We start from the raw sequence: 18,691 nt of genomic DNA on the forward strand, positions 1-18,691 counted from the left end.
TGAAAAAGAAGGCATCTAAGCTTTTTTTTTGGTTTCAGTACTCTGGACAGCAATTTTTTATTGGTGGATGAATTTATCCACCAATCAGCAAGGACAACCCAGGTTGTTCATCAAAAATGGGCCGGCATCTAAACTTACATTCTTGCATTTCAAATAAAGATACCAAGAGAATAAAGAAAATTTGATAATAGGAGTAAATTAGAAAGTTGCTTAAAATGTCAATGCTCAATCTGAATCACGAAAGAAAATTTTTGGGTACAGTGTCCCTTTAAATATATATTTTTATTTTTATTAAGTGTTTATTTGAAATTTAAAACAAGAAATGCACAACTGGTCTGTGTGACAGAAGCTCACTGGCTGCTAAGGAAAACTCTATAGGTGAAGATGGGATATGTGCTTCATACATAGAGGATGATAACATGCAAATAATTAGCAAATGATTGTGAACAGCTGCAGATGAGACCTTTTCGATGTTGACACAATCAGCCATTTTCATTGTTTATCAGAAGCACCTTTCTCATTATTATTTTGGAAAACAATTTTAAGATAGGAAAGTAAATAATAAAGTTGCAGAAGACACTTTTAAATTCACTTCTACTTATGAATGTACTTTGTTCTCTTGGCATCTGTTGTTGACAAATAATATGTACATATCGTACATTACTGGATGCTAGATGGTGATTGGTGCCTGCACACATTTGTCTTTTGTGATTGGCTAACTAGATGTGTTCAGCTTAGCTCTCAGTAGTGAATTAATTCTCCTTCAGAAAATTATACCAAGAGAATGAAGCAACTTTGATTATAGAAATAAATTGGAAAGCTGTTTAAAATTGTATGTTCTACCTGAATCAAAAAATATTTTTTTGGGGTTTCATGTCCCTTTAAGAGACCATTAAATTCAATAGAATTGCAAAATCTAAAAATGCACAATAAAAAGACAATTCAATAGCACTTACTCTGAATTTCAAATTATTAATAGATTTTTGTCTGATAAATTTCCAGAAATTGTATCCATATGCCTGCAAACTGTATTATGGGACAGCCACCAGCCAATTACAGACGTGTATATATATATATATATATATATATATATATATATATATATATATATATATATACACTGTAAACTTGTGCATATGTTCATTAGAAACATAGAATTTGACGGTAGATAAGAACCAAAAAGGCCCATCAAGTCTATCTATATTACATGTTACTTTTTCCTTAGGATAGCCTTATGCATGTCCCAGGCATTTTTTAATTCCTTTACAGTCTTTGTGTTTACCAAATGGAAATTTATTCCATGAATCCACCACCCTTTCTTTAAAACAATGCTCCCTCAAATTTCTCCTGAATCTGCTACCCTATAACTTTAGCTAGTGCCTCAGAAAGCGTACATATAAAAAGACTGAGCACAAATTGGTAATGTAAGTAAATTTGAAAATTTTGTAACCCCGTTCAGTACCGGGAATTTTAGAGAAAAACTTGCTGAAAGTATTGGAGAATTTTTAGCATTGTTGCTATAACTCCATTTAAACAGAAATAGAGACTTGTTTTTTATTTACCTATCAAAACTATACATTTCTTTTAAGTAGACAACCCAAGGTAATGATTTAGACGCATTTTGGTTTGGTCGGCTTTGCCATTGCTTTTTGGTTAATAGAAGGTCCGCAATTGAAGCTGAACAACACATGTCTGAACTTTCTGGCAGTGAACAGATTAGTTAGATGGTAAGGGTAATAGTATTGTAATGTAGGAACTACCCTCCCACCTGCCTGATCTCTCCAAACAGCTCTCCCCCCCCTCACTCATACTCCTTACCACCATCTTAGGTTCTGGCAGACAGTCTGCTGGTATGCACTTTAGGGCTTTTTTTATTACTATTATTTTTTTTTAATTTCTTTTTATGAAGTGTAGGGATCTCTCCTCAATCCTCCCACCTTCCTGATCCCTCCCAAACAGCTCTTTGATGCTCCCCCTCCCACTAGTGGCAGCCAGTTTTTATAAATGTTTATTTTCTTTCTTTTGTCTGCAGTGTAGGGGTCTCTACCCTCTCCCTGCAACCATTATGTAGGGCCCTCCCTCTTATTCCCCCCTTTTCTGTAGCGTAGCATCCCAATTTCCCTCCCACACTGCCCACCAGCACCAATGGATGATCATTACACACAGTGACACAGACAGTATCCTTGTCAGCAACGATAGGGCAATCTGCCTTCATATGGTAACAGTTGCTCGATAGATTAACTTTAAAGGGACAGTCTACACCAGAATTTTTATTGTTTTAAAAGATAGATAATCCCTTTATTACCCATTTCCCAGTTTTGCATAACCAACACAGTTATAATAATATACTTTTAACCTCTGTGATTATCTTGTATCTAAGCCTCTGCAGACTGCCCCTTTTTTCAGTTCTTTTGACAGACTTGCAGTCTAGCCAATCAGTGCCTGCTCCCAGATTACTTCACGTGCACGAGCACAGTGTTATCTATATGAAATATGTGAAATAACAACCTCTAGTGGTGAAAAACTATTAAAATGCAATCTGAAAGAGGTGGGCTTCAAGGTCTAAGAAATTAGCATATGAACCTCCTAGGTTAAGCTTTCAACTAAGAATACCAAGAGAACAAAGCAAAATTGGTGATAAAAGTAAATTGTAAAATTGTTTAAAATTACATGCTCTATCTGAATCATGAAAGTTTATTTTGGCCTAGACTGTCCCTTTAAGAAGGTATGGACAGATAAGTGCCAAGACAGACAACCTGTCTGCCACCAGTCACCACTGGTGATGCCACATTGGCTTGTGAAATTTAAAGGTATACTCAAGTCAAAATACATTTTTATGATTCAGAAAGTTTTAAGACACTTTCCAATTTACTTTCATTATCAAATTTTGCACAGTCTTTTTATATTTACACTTTTTGGGGAACAAGATCCTACTGAGCATGTGCACAAGCTCACAAGGTATACGTATACTAGTCTGTGATTGGCTGATGTCTGTCACATGACACATGAAATTTGTAAGAAAAAAATCTGCTGCTTATTTGAAATTCCGAGTAGGTGTTAAAAATCATTGTCTTTTTATTATGCCCTTGTTAATTATGTAATTCTACTTCATTGAGTGGCCCTTTAAGATTGCACAAGAGCTCTCTTGTGCAAGCCCAACCCCTGCACTCGTGCAACCAACTGTGTAAGAGTATGTGTTGTTGACAATCAGTCAGGGGTGAATTTTATTCCATTACCTCTATTACCTCCAAGGTGGTAGAGAGTTTAGAAGGCAACAGTCTTATAACCACTGCTTCTTAAATTGTGGTTGCAAGCTCACATGAGTGAGCCTGCAAGACTGCACTACAAGGACCCAATTTGATAATAGACACACACACACATACATACACACATTATAACATGTAAAATATGCCCAAAGATTAACTAAATACATTTGGATTCCTCTTCTTTCAGTGTTGTGTCACTATCTTATATGTTTTTGCTTTTGCTTTGGTAGATTTTTTGTGGTGTTTTTGTCACTGTGTGACCCACTCCTCATTCACTCATATATATATATATATATATATATATATATATATATATATATATATATATATATATATATATACTGTGTATATGTATATATATATATATATATATATATATATATCTTCTTTCAGTAAATTTTGCAAAAAATAAAACAGTTAAAATGCAATTGAAAATATATAACAGTGCTTTGTTCTTTGCAAAAAAATTTTTATAAAAATGGATGACTCTGTGCTTGATTTTTTTTTTTTTACATGGACTATCAGCCAATCATCAGTAAAGTCACAAGACTTTCAGTTGTATACAACCAGTACCATGTGCTTCCCCTTAGTTTAAATTTCAACAGCTTTTCCCTAATTATACATTTTACATTATAGAACATTTTATAGTCCCACCCCATGCTCATTTTACTTGACAAGTTTACTAAGTGAAACAGCAGTTATTCTAATGGCTTAGAATGGCCTAGAAATCAAACCTAAAATCACCTAAGCTGCATACAAAGATTTTGCACAGCAATCTCTTATTGACTAATATTTTAGTTTATATTTTAGCCAAAATATAAGAATAATATCAGATAGGGAAACTAATAATAGGGAAACTAATACCTGTATTAGCCAAACTTAAATAGGAATATAATGATATCAAGGTATAACACCTAACATAAAATTATCCTTAGTATTTTAGGAAGCTCACATTAAAATAAGACATTATTTACTGTATATTGTAAGAGCGGGTAATACAGGACAGTTACCAAACTGAAGGAAATGCTATATGTTTTGTGAAAAAAATACCTCAAAGGGACATAAAGAATCAATGATAAAACACTCTTATGCCCCAGGACATTTTACTATGGCTCTGTTGCTTACGTAGAACTTTAGGATCGATGACAATCTTGCACTTGCTTTAGGGGGAAAATTATTTTTTTATTGTCAGCTGATATTGTCAATGTTTTTTTCCAGTGGAAAAAACAAAACAAAATTATTATTTTACTAGGTAATCTCTAGATTTCTTAATTAAATAAATGAAATGTTCAGAATTAACTACAAACAAAATGGAGGTCTTGTGGGTTTAGATGCAGGGGTCAGCAACATTGGCACCCCAAATGTTTCGGAACTACATTTCCCATGATACTCAGCCAGCCTAAAGTATGCTGAGCATCATGGGAAATGTAGTTCCAAAACATCTGGGGTGCCAAAGTTGCTGATACCTGGTTTAGAGCCTGTATGTGAACTGATCAAATTTAATAGTATGTAGTGATGCTAATAGGTTACATGTGTTCAATTAACTTGTTGTGCTCCAAAAACCATAGAGATATGTGTATGTCTTTTAACCCTTTCACTACCGGGACTTTCAGACAAAAACTTGCCCAAAATACCAGAAATGTTTTAGCATTTTTGCTATCACTCCATTTAAACAGAAATAGTCTATGCCTAGTTTTTTTTATTTACCTGTCAAAACTACCGTATATATATTTTTTTAAGTAGACAACCCAAGGTATTTATCTAGGCCCATTTTGGTATATTTAATGCCACCATTTCACCGCCAACTGCGATCAAATAAAAAAAAATTGGTACTTTTTTCACAAACTTTGGGTTTCTCACAGAAATGATTTACATACTGCTTGTGCAATCATGGCACAAATGTTTGTAAATGTTTCTCTGAGATCCCCTTTATTCAGAAATAGCAGACATATATGGCTTTGCTATTGCTTTTTGGTAATTGCAGCTGCGCACCACACTTCTATTATTCCCGGCAGTGAAGGGGTTAATTAGATAGCTTAAACCCCTTAACAACCAAGGACGTGCAGAGTAAGTCCTACAAAAAAACGGTTGTTATGACCAAGGACGTACCTTGCAGGTCCTCAAGGTTTTCAAGCACTGGAAGCAATCGTGATCGCTTCCAGCCACTTTCAGGGTATTACAGTGATGCCTCAATATTGAGGCATCCTGAAATACCCTTTTTTAAGCATCTGATGCAGAGATAAACACTTTGTGGCCCTCTCTGCATTGACCAGCGATGGTGCGGATTGTTGGTGGCATGGGAGGGATACGAGGGAGGCGGGTGGGCGGCCCATCGCTGGTGAATTTCCGGATTCTGTTCCTGCAGTGTGCGTGAGTAGGCGGGAGCGTGCTACATTAAGTGCAAATGCTATATATTGGAAGGAGGGAGAGGAATGGGGGAATACTTGTTGGAAAATGGATCTGGGAGGGGGTAGGGTATTGAGGGGGGGCAGCTACAGAAAATTGTTTTTTTTTATTTTTTTTTTTATAAAAAAAAGGCATTTTTTTAGCAAACTGGGTATTGGCACACAGCTGCCAGTACCCAAGATGGCCACAAATAGGTAGAGGGGGGAGGGTTAAAGAGCTGTTTGGGGGGATCAGGGAGGTTGGGGGCTAAGGGGGATCCAACACCGCAGAATAATATATAAAAAAATATATAACACAAAAAAAAGCCTTTTATTTTAGTACCTTTAGTAACTTTCTGCTAGTACTTAAGATGGATGTGACAATTGTGAGGTGGGGGACGGAAGAGAGCTGTTCGAGAGGGGTCAGGGATAGATCAGGGGGTGGGATATGTCAGGTGGGAGGCTGATCTCTATACTAAAGCTAAAATTAACCCTACAAACTACCTAATTTACCCCTCCACTGCTGGGCATAATATAAGTGTGGTGCACAGCGGCATTTAGCAGCCTTCTAATTACCAAAAAGCAACGCCAAAGCCATATATGTCTGCTATTTCTGAACAAAGGGGATCCCAGAGAAGCATTTACAACAATTTGTGCCATAATTGCACAAGCTGTTTGTAAATAATTTCAGTGAGAATCCTAAAGTTAGTGAAAAAGTTAACAATTTTTTTTATTTGATCGCATTTGGAGGTGAAATGGTGGCATGAAATATACGTATATTTTGTCTACATGTGAAGGGTTTTTCAGGGATTCCTGACAGATATCAGTGTTACAAGGTAACTATTGCTAATTTTGAAAAAAAAAAAAATGGTTGGGAAATAGCAAAGTGCTACTTGTGGTTATTGCCCTATAACTTGCAAAAAAAGCAAAGAACATGAAAATATTGGGTATTTCTAAACTCAGGACAAAATTTAGAAACTATTTAGCATGGGTGTTTTTTTGGTTGTTGTAGATGTGTAACAGATTTTGGGGGTCAAAATTAAGTGTGTATTTTTTTCATCATATTTTATATTTATTTTTATAATAAATTATAAGATATGATGAAAATAATGGTATCTTTAGAAATTTAATTTAATGTTGAGAAAAACGGTATATAACATGTGTGGGTACAGTAAATGAGTAAGAGGAAAATTACAGCTAAACACAAACACCGCAAAAATGTAAAAATAGCCCTGGTCCTTAAAGGGACACTAAACCTAATTTTTTTTCTTTCATGATTCAGATAGAGCATGCACTTTTAAGCAACTTTCTATTTTACTCCTATTATCAATTCTTCTTTGTTCTCTTGCTATCTTTATTTAAAAAGCAGGAATGTGATACATAGGAGCCAGCCCATTTTTATTGAGAACCTGGGTTATGCTTGCTGATTGGTGGGTAAATATAAGCCTCCAATAAGCAAGCGCTATCCATGGTGCTGAACCTAAAATGGGCTGGCTGCTAAGATTTACATTCTTGTTTTTAAAATAAAGATAGCAAGAGAACAAAGAAAAATTGATAATAGGAGTAAATTAGAAAGTTGCTTAAATTTCCATGCTCTATCTGAATCACGAAAGAAAAAAATTGGGTTCAGTGTCCCTTTAATGGTAAATTTTTTTAAAAAATGGTCTGGTCACTAAGGGGTTAAAAGGTTAATTTTATCTTTAGTGTAGAGATTAGCCTCCCACCTGACACTTCCTACCCCCTGATCCCTACCTGATCCCTCCCAAACAGCTCCATTCCCTCCCCCCACTGGTAACCCCCATCTTAAGTACTGGCAGACAGTGTGCCAGTATGAAAATATAAGCCTTTTATTTGTTTCGATATTTTTTTTTCTTATTTTTATATTTTCTGCAGTATAGGATCCCCCCTTACCCCCAAACCTCCCTGATCCCCCCAAACAGCTCTCTAAACCTCCCCCCTCTATCTGTTAGGCACCATCTTAGGTACTAGCAGCTGTCTGCCAGTACCTATAAACTGCTATTTTAAAATAAAAAAAATGTATTATTTGTTACTTGTTTCTGTAGCATAGTGTCCCCTCCACTCGCGATATTTAGTTAGGGGTCCACCACAGCTCAGATCCCTTTTTCTGTAACGTAGCTGCCCCATCCCTCCCTGTCCCTTTATTTAATTTTTGCCGTAGCGTAGGGCCCTCCAACTTCCTCCCTCCTACCTCCCCTGCTGAGACGCCCACCCGCCTAGCGCCCATACCTCCCGCCAGCACCAGCAACGATCATTACAGACGGTGACAAGTGTCACTGTCTGTAACGATCAGGCATTTGCCCTCATATGAAGCCGGAGCACCGATTGTGCTCCAGCTCCATATGCAGCAGATGCCTGGAGCATTAGGAGCTCAAGCTCTCGGCTGTAACACAGAGAGTACTGGAGCTTCCTGAAGCTAGCACGTATATATATATATATATATATATATATATATGTCCTGCGGTACGATATCCAAACTACTGCAAGACAGATATATACGTCCTTTTGGGTGAAGGGGTTAAAAGGCTTTTATAACATGGACATTATCAGTATAATAGGCATGTGTGTTTGCTGCTTTATTGATTTGGCAAACTTTTATTAGTATTTTTTTACAACTTTAACTGATTGAGCAGGTAGAGTTTGTGAGGCCTATTTATGAAATGTCTGTCGGACCTGATCCGACAGTGCGGATCAGGTCCAGGTCCAACAAACATCGCTGAATGTGGAGAGCAATACGCTCTCCATATTCAGCACTGCACCAGCAGCTTTTGTGAGCTGCTCGTGCAAAGCCGTCCCCTGCATATTCGCGGCCAATCGGCCACCAGCAGGAGGTGTCAATCAACCCGATTGTACTCGATCGGGTTGAATTCCGGTGATTCCTGTCCGCCTCATCAGACCGCTGCTTCATAACTGCTGCTTCTAGCGAGTCTGAAGACTTGACAGAAACACGGGCCCTCAAGCTCCATTCGGAGCTTGATAAATGGGCTTCCTAATGTTATCCAATATGGTGGGGGGGGGGGTAATTTTAGTTAATATTGCCTATAGACAAGATCAATGTTCCATTCAGTTGGGGCTAGCCTTGTTGTGTGTGGATTACAGCCCAGAATTGACTTCTCCATATAAGACAAAGGGTGGGTGAAGTTAAAGGGACAGTCTAGTCAAAATTAAACTTTCATGATTCAGATAGGGCATGCAATTTTAAACAACTTTCCAATTTACTTCTATTATCTAATATGCTCAATTCTTTAGATATCCTTTGTTGAAGAAATAGCAATGCACATGTGTGAGCCAATCACACAAGGCCACTAGGTGCAGCTACCATTCAGCAGCTACTGAGCATATCTAGATATGCTTTTCAGCAAGTGATATCAAGAGAATGAAGCAAATTAGATAATAGAAGTAAATTAGAAAGTTGTTTAAAATTACATGCTCTTTCTAAATCACGAAAGAAAAAAATTGGCTTTCATGTCCCTTTAAGTTATTGATAAATAATTGCAGTAAAAAGGATGTTAATTTGTTTTAAAAACATATAGGCCTAGATTTGGAGTTTGGCGGTAGCCGTGAAAACCAGCGTTAGAGGCTCCTAACGCTGGTTTTAGGCTACCGCCGGTATTTGGAGTCACTCAAAAAAGGGTCTAACGCTCACTTTTCAGCCGCGACTTTTCCATACCGCAGATCCCCTTACGTCTGAAGTGAGCGTTAGAAATCTAACGACAAAACTCCAGCCGCAGAAAAAAGTCAGTAGTTAAGAGCTTTCTGGGCTAACGCCGGTTCATAAAGCTCTTAACTACTGTGCTCTAAAGTACACTAACACCCATAAACTACCTATGTACCCCTAAACCGAGGTCCCCCCACATCGCCGCCACTCGATTACATTTTTTTAACCCCTAATCTGCCGACCGCCACCTACGTTATACTTATGTACCCCTAATCTGCTGCCCCTAACACCGCCGACCCCTGTATTATATTTATTAACCCCTAACCTGCCCCCCACAACGTCGCCGCCAGCTACCTACAATAATTAACCCCTAATCTGCCGACCGCAAAGCGCCGCCACCTACATTATAGCTATGTACCCCTAATCTGCTGCCCCTAACACCGCCGACCCCTATATTATATTTATTAACCCCTAATCTGCCGCCCTCAACGTCGCCTCCACCTGCCTACACTTATTAACCCCTAATCTGCCGACCGGACCGCACCGCTATTATAATAAAGTTATTAATCCCTAATCCGCCTCACTAACCCTATAATAAATAGTATTAACCCCTAATCTGCCCTCCCTAAGATCGCCGACACCTAACTTCAAACATTAACCCCTAATCTGCCGACCGGAGCTCACCGCTATTCTAATAAATGTATTAACCCCTAAAGCTAAGTCTAACCCTAACACTAACACCCCCTAAATTAAATATAATTTTAATCTAACAAAATTAATTAACTCTTATTAAATAAATTATTCCTATTTAAAGCTAAATACTTACCTGTAAAATAAATCCTAATATAGCTACAATATAAATTATAATTATATTATAGCTATTTTAGGATTTATATTTATTTTACAGGTAACTTTGTAATTATTTTAACCAGGTACAATAGCTAAAATAGTTAAAATAATTACAAATTTACCTGTAAAATAAATCCTAACCTAAGTTACAATTAAACCTAACACTACACTATCAATAAATAAATTAAATACAATTCCTACAAATAAATACAATGAAATAAACTAACTAAAGTACAAAAAATAAAAAAGAACTAAGTTACAAAAAATAAAAAAATATTTACAAATATTAGAAATATATTACAACAATTTTAAACTAATTACACCTACTCTAAGCCCCCTAATAAAATAACAAAGCCCCCCAAAATAAAAAAATGCCCTACCCTATTCTAAATTACTAAAGTTCAAAGCTCTTTTACCTTACCAGCCCTGAACAGGGCCCTTTGCGGGGCATGCCCCAAGAAGTTCAGCTCTTTTGCCTGTAAAAAAAAACATACAATACCCCCCCCAACATTACAACCCACCACCCACATACCCCTAATCTAACCCAAACCCCCGTTAAATAAACCTAACACTAAGCCCCTGAAGATCTCCCTACCTTGAGTCGTCTTCACACAGCCGAGCCAAATTCTTCATCCAAGCGGAGCAAGAAGAGGTCCTCCATCCGGTAGAAGTCTTCATACAAGCGGGGCAGAAGAGGTCTTCCATCCGATTGAAGTCTTCATCCAAGAGGCATCTTCTATCGTCATCCATCCGGAGCGGAGCGGCAGCATCCTGAAGACCTCCGACGTGGAACATCCATCCTGGCCGACGACTGAACGACGAATGACGGTTCCTTTAAATGACGTCATCCAAGATGGCGTCCCTCGAATTCCGATTGGCTGATAGGATTCTATCAGCCAATCGGAATTAAGGTAGGAATATTCTGATTGGCTGATGGAATCAGCCAATCAGAATCAAGTTCAATCCGATTGGCTGATCCAATCAGCCAATCAGATTGAGCTCGCATTCTATTGGCTGTTCCGATCAGCCAATAGAATGTGAGCTCAATCTGATTGGCTGATTCAATCAGCCAATCAGATTTTTCCTACCTTAATTCCGATTGGCTGATAGAATCCTATCAGCCAATCGGAATTCGAGGGATGCCATCTTGGATGACGTCATTTAAAGGAACCATCATTCGTCGTTCAGTCGTCGGCCAGGATGGATGTTCCGCGTCGGAGGTCTTCAGGATGCTGCCGCTCCGCTCCGGATGGATGACGATAGAAGATGCCTCTTGGATGAAGACTTCAATCGGATGGAAGACCTCTTCTGCCCCGCTTGGATGAAGACTTCTACCGGATGGAGGACCTCTTCTTGCTCCGCTTGGATGAAGAATTTGGCTCGGCTGGGTGAAGACAACTCAAGGTAGGGAGATCTTCAGGGGCTTAGTGTTAGGTTTATTTAAGGGGGGGTTGGGTTAGATTAGGGGTATGTGGGTGGTGGGTTGTAATGTTGGGGGGGGGGTATTGTATGTTTTTTTTTACAGGCAAAAGAGCTGAACTTCTTGGGGCATGCCCCGCAAAGGGCCCTGTTCAGGGCTGGTAAGGTAAAAGAGCTTTGAACTTTAGTAATTTAGAATAGGGTAGGGCATTTTTTTATTTTGGGGGGCTTTGTTATTTTATTAGGGGGCTTAGAGTAGGTGTAATTAGTTTAAAATTGTTGTAATATATTTCTAATGTTTGTAAATATTTTTTTATTTTTTTGTAACTTAGTTCTTTTTTATTTTTTGTACTTTAGTTAGTTTATTTCATTGTATTTATTTGTAGGAATTGTATTTAATTTATTTATTGATAGTGTAGTGTTAGGTTTAATTGTAGATAATTATAGGTATTTTATTTAATTAATTTATTGATAGTGTAGTGTTAGGTTTAATTGTAACTTAGGTTAGGATTTATTTTACAGGTAAATTTGTAATTATTTTAACTATTTTAGCTATTAAATAGTTCTTAACTATTTAATAGCTATTGTACCTGGTTAAAATAATTACAAAGTTACCTGTAAAATAAATATAAATCCTAAAATAGCTATAATATAATTATAATTTATATTGTAGCTATATTAGGATTTATTTTACAGGTAAATATTTAGCTTTAAATAGGAATAATTTATTTAATAAGAGTTAATTAATTTCGTTAGATTAAAATTATATTTAATTTAGGGGGGTGTTAGTGTTAGGGTTAGACTTAGCTTTAGGGGTTAATACATTTATTAGAATAGCGGTGAGCTCCAGTCGGCAGATTAGGGGTTAATAATTGAAGTTAGGTGTCGGCGATGTTAGGGAGGGCAGATTAGGGGTTAATACTATTTATTATAGGGTTAGTGAGGCGGATTAGGGGTTAATAACTTTATTATAGTAGCGCTCAGGTCCGGTCGGCAGATTAGGGGTTAATAAGTGTAGGCAGGTGGAGGCGACGTTGTGGGGGGCAGATTAGGGGTTAATAAATATAATATAGGGGTCGGCGGTGTTAGGGGCAGCAGATATGGGGTACATAGAGATAATGTAAGTAGCGGAGGTTTACGGAGCGGCAGATTAGGGGTTAAAAATAATATACAGGGGTCAGCGATAGCGGGGGAGGCAGAATAGGGGTTAATAAGTGTAAGGTTAGGGGTGTTTAGACTCGGGGTACATGTTAGAGTGTTAGGTGCAGACGTAGGAAGTGTTTCCCCTTAGCAAACAATGGGGCTGCGTTAGGAGCTGAACGCTGCTTTTTTGCAGGTGTTAGGTTTTTTTTCAGCTCAAACAGCCCCATTGTTTCCTATGGGGGAATCGTGCACGAGCACGTTTTTGAGGCCGCGTCCGTAAGCAACTCTGGTATCTAGAGTTGAAGTTGCGTTAAATATGCTCTACGCTCACTTTTTTGGAGCCTAACGCAGCCATTCTGTGGACTCACAATACCAGTTATTTTAAAGGTGCGGCCAGAAAAAAGCCAGTGTTAGATACGCGGGTCCTTACCGACAAAACTCTAAATCTAGCCGTAAGATTGGTCTAATATGTTATTCTATAGCAATACAACAGAAATGTATTGTAATTACAAGGTTTTAAATGTCCCTTTTAAAAGTACATCACCTTCCCAGTACACATTGCAAAGGGATAGTGCATAGCCCTCACATCCAAAATACAGCAGAATCAGTAGCACTTAAAGGGACATTATACACTGATTTTTTCTTTGCATAAATGTTTTGTAGATGATCTATTTATATAGCCCATAAAGTTTTTTTTGTTTTTTTAAATGTATAGTTTTGCTTATTTGTAAATAACATTGCTCTGATTTTTAGACTCCTAACCAAGCCCCAAAGTTTTATGAGAATACCGTCAGATACCTACTCCAGCTTGCTCCTGTTTGTGTAAAGGGTCTTTTCATATGCAAAATAAGGGGGAGTGTCTTATTTCCCACTTGCAGTGGGCTTTCTTGCTACCTTTTCAACAGAGCTAAACTGAGAGCATCTAAGTAAGTTTTTAAACAGTTTTATAATGGATTTTAATATCAGTATCTGTGCATCTTATTCTTTATAGTAGTGTCTATTACATGCAGTTATATGAAAATGAGTGTATACTGTCTCTTTAAAGGGCCATGATATCCAAATGTTGAAACACTTGAAAGTGATGCAGCATAGCTGTAAAAAGCTGAAAATATCACCTGAACATCTCTATCTAAAAAAGAAAAATATTTTATCTCAAAAGCTCCTCAGTAGCCACATCCCATTGTAAAGGACTATTAAGCAGCAAATCAGTATGTTTGTCCCGGGACAGCTAAGGGAGTGAGCTTCGTGAACACTCCTCTTATTTCCCTATTCAGTTTAACGAAGTTTACTATGAAATCTCATGAGAGTTAAGTCAAATCTCATGAGATCACAGTAAAAGAGTTCATGACCATAGCACTGTTGATGCTAATTGGCTGCTAACTTACTCTGCAGAGCTGAGGAGATTGTGAGGTAAAATATCTTCCTTTTTTAAATAGAGATGTTCAGGTGATAGTTTCCTGTCAGCTTTTTACAGTTATACTGTATCAGTTTCAAGTGATTTAGCATATGAGTATTATGTCCCTTTAAAGGGACAGTTCACAAAAAAAATTGAATTGTTCCCAACGATCCATTTTACCTGCTGGAGTGTATTAAATTGTTTACAAGTAGCTCTGTTAAACCCTATTTTGGCATTTGAAATAACTGATTTAGCCTGTGGTATCTCCACCTATACTGAAGGTTTCTATACTGGAGTCTGGGCAATTGAATAGCCTAAGTATACACATCCAGCAGAAGAAATTACACTCCCAGTGGGATGCAGGATAGTTAAGTAATACAATTATAATTTTCCATTGTTCTCTCTAAGTATTGAGCTTTGGTTTTCCAGACACATTTATGGTAAGGAAGCAAGTGTGTGCAGATGCCATTGTATTTACTAAATACTTGGGGATCCCATGACCAACCAACCACTTCTCTCATAATCCTTTCCTCTCCTCCACAAAAAATGAATCCATTATTTTACCATTGTGTCCTATCATAGCCTTAAAGGGACAGTCAACTCAAAAAAATTTATTGTTTAAAAAGATAGATAATCCCTTTATTACCCATTCCCCAGATTTGCACAGAAAACATGCACAGAAAACATGGTTATATTAATACACTTTTTACCTTTGTGATTACCTTGCTTCTCTAAGCATCTTCTGATGGCCCCCTGATCACATGACTTTAAATTTATTATCTATCGACTTGCATTAAAGCCAATTAGTGCTGTGTTGTTGGAATCCACGGGCGTCAACACAATGTTATCTATATGGCTCACATGAACTAGCTTCCCCTGTTATGAAAAGCAAATACAAAAGCATGTGATCATGGGGCTGTCTTTAGGGACTTTAGGGATTTAGAAACATACAGAAATGTAGAGTTTTAAAGGTTATAAAGTATATTAATATAACCATGTTGGTTGTGCAAAGCTGGGGAATGGGTAGTAAAGGCGTTATCTATCTTTTTAAACAATAACAATTTTTGTGTTGACTGTCCAGTTAAGTTATGTTTTTATATAAATATTGTAATTTGAAGCAATGGTTATATATTTATTTTCTTTAATATGTTATATTTTAACTTTAGATAATCAAAGTCTTTTGCATTGTGTTGAATTGTGCAATTGAGCATGTTGTAAGAATACTAAGGCAACTGCGGATATATGTTATTACCATGCCAAATCAATAGAAATGAAGGAATCAAAAGCTGTGAGTAGCATGAATATTGGATGTCATGTTTTAAGCGTTTGTTTTCAGATTCCAGAATAGCAACTTGAATTTTAACTTTTATTTGTTTTCACCCACATATTTCACACTACACAATTTATTTTAGAGCTTAACTGTACATTTTGAAAAAATATATAAACCCTCCTGATAGTCTAAATTATTTATATTAATCAAATATTACATGAAAGCTTCAATATTGAAGTTTACTTCACACTAGTAAAAGATTTGTAGATTAGTACTTTACAATTTATGCAACAAAATTAACACACACACATACATAAATATATGTAGGGATCTAATAATAATGTCTTCTCTATAGACACAATCCGTTCAATCATAAATTAAACACCAAAACACAAATTAAGTTACATATTGTATAAATCATTATGTGCCGGGGAAAACCAAAACAAAGCAGTGAGATATTTAAACCCTGCATGGTCTGCTGGACTCTTGAGCGAATTAAAAAAAAAAGAAATTATCATTGATATAAAGAAAACTAATGGGGTCCTATAAACTCACACAAGTAATGTATTACATGCAATATATAACATGATGACAAAGAATTAAATAACTGGGAATGAATTAATATTGTGCACTTCATACAAACTAAAAAATAAATACACATTTTATGAAATGTTTAATTCAACCATTAAAGAGGTGCAGTCTTTCCTCACTATTTTAAAGGTTGTATCGAACATTTCCATAAATGTGTATTGATTTATCAGCTATTATTATAAAAACCCGAATGGACTCATTTATATTTTAGGCAGGCTTTGTTTACACTTCACTCATAAAGGGACAAAGAAGTCAAAATGAAACTGTTATGATTCAGATAGAGTTTGCAAATTAAAAAAAAATAATCAAATTTACTTCTGTTTTCAAGTTTACCTCTAGTTTTGGCACCCTATGTTGTAACATATATTTTTCCAATTACAGCATACTGAGGTAGGCTCACAAGGATGCATGTTTTGTGTACTACATGTATAGCTTTGTTACATTGTTGCACTCACTGCTGCCATATAGTGATCACAACACATGCATGCTCCCAAGCCTATCTAGGTATGTACTCAAGGAAAAAAACTACATTTTAACAAATGATACCAAAAGAAAAAATACATTGATCATAGATGTACATTGCAAATGTATTTATTTGTAACTTTTTTTTTTTATAATTATTTTTATCTGAATCATGAAAGTTTAATTTTGACCCCCTTTAAGGCTTCAGGGAAGACACATAAGTGTGGAGTGCTATAGGGTTTTAGCAACCAATGCTGATGCAACTACTATCTAATATCAAGTGGGGGGTTTTCAGTGCTTTCCAAATAGTTAAAAGTATTAAATAGGTTAAAATAGAGCCTGACAAATTTATATAAAAACGGCTATTGAATCTTGGCTTTTACATTTTGTCAAACCTTGATTTAGAAAACATATTAACAACCAGTATATAAATCTTCCAAGGTGTTTTCCAATTGCAGAGAAATTCTTGGATCAAACTTTAGCAGTCTCTAAAGATTAACATTGTAATATTATTTTACATAGATAGTTAGGAATAATAGTTCATTAAAGTGAATCCTAATCTATTTATTCAATAAATTACCCATCCTGACATAAGCATAGATTAAATATACTAACAATATAGCAAATACTGAAAAATGTATACAATATTCTACACAAAAATGCTAAAATTTGTTGATGTGGTTAAAGACAATAGCAGATTCATAACAGTTCAGCTTTATGTTGTTGCTCTTACTATATTGCCCAGAATATTATAGCTGATATTAGTAATCTGTAAAATATTATCGCTGTCTTCAGTGAGAGTTGATATCATGATATATCTTGGTGATTCATCTGAGCAAATGGGTCGCTGGTTCACCGGTTCAAAGCACCTTCTTTAAGAGATGGAGAAATTGTGACATGTGCTCCTTGGCAATAGTAATCTGCAACCTGTGTAATAAAAGAGTAATAAGCTAAATATTGTATTATCAGTACAATTATATCATAACCAATACCAACTACTCATTCTATAGTAAAAAAATGAATTGCTCAATGCTACAAATATGTATTGAAAATACTAGATTATAGAATTATATATGAATCAGCAAATGCTCTGGTAAAAAGGGCTTTGGATGTCATTCAGTAAAAGATATGAAACCCAAAATTTTATGATTCCATTTCAGATAAATCATACAACTTACTTATATTAGAAAATGTGCTGCAGTCTCTTGGAATTCTTTGTTGAATGAGCAACCGTGTTCTACTAGGAGATAGCTGAAACAAAATCAGATGAGCCAAAGGCAAGAGACATATACGTGCAGCCACTAATCAGCAGCAAGGTCTCAGTAGTGTAATGCTTCTCCTGACCTTATTTAGGTATGCTTTTCAACAAAGGATACCAAGACAACAAAGCAAATTGGATCACAGAAGTAAATTCCATAAGTTGCTTAAAATTGCATGCTCTTTCTGAAATAAATATTCTATAAAAATGTTGCATAATTTGCGCTATTGAACTAAATATAGCTCGCTCCTGCTACCAGACCAGAGCAGGAGCACATTATATATGGTTTAAATAGCGCGATCGGGCGCACTGTGAATAGACAGCGCACACACAAACTGCATTTTGAGGGATAAAATCTCTCAAATTTTTTGTTTTTTCAAGCTGTCGCTAACGTAATGTTACTGTCCCTTTAAATATGTTATGTATGGATTATATATATATATATATATATATATATATATATATACATTTTTATATAATGTTTAAACATTCAAGACAGATGTTTATATTTTACAATATATGCTAAATTGTTTCATCTAATAATGACATTTATTTTAGTACATCTATAATTTTTAGAAAGAATAATAAAATACTTTAATATAGAGACTAAAATATCACAAATCTCCACCTAATACTAATAAACATTTATATATCCAAATTATTTCCATATACAGGATATATGTAGCCCACAATACAACTCCAATGCAAACATTTAGGGCAACAGAAAATAATATGCTGCAAATGACACAGAAAAAAAAAAAAAAATGTCATATTACCTGATATGAATGTGTAAACCTTGAGCAGTAAGGGGATGACAGACTGAAATCCGCGACTATGTTGAGTCCTCTGTCATATGAAGATGTCATGCAGAGGCTGGTCTCCATTGGAACAGATTCAGGTTGTACTGGTGAGATTCTTTTGCAGAACTCATGAGATTGCTCATTGAATGCAGAACTGTGTGACTGGTTTTGAATTTG

Source organism: Bombina bombina, chromosome 6 (genome assembly GCF_027579735.1).
Source record: "Bombina bombina isolate aBomBom1 chromosome 6, aBomBom1.pri, whole genome shotgun sequence".
Lineage (NCBI taxonomy): Eukaryota > Metazoa > Chordata > Amphibia > Anura > Bombinatoridae > Bombina > Bombina bombina.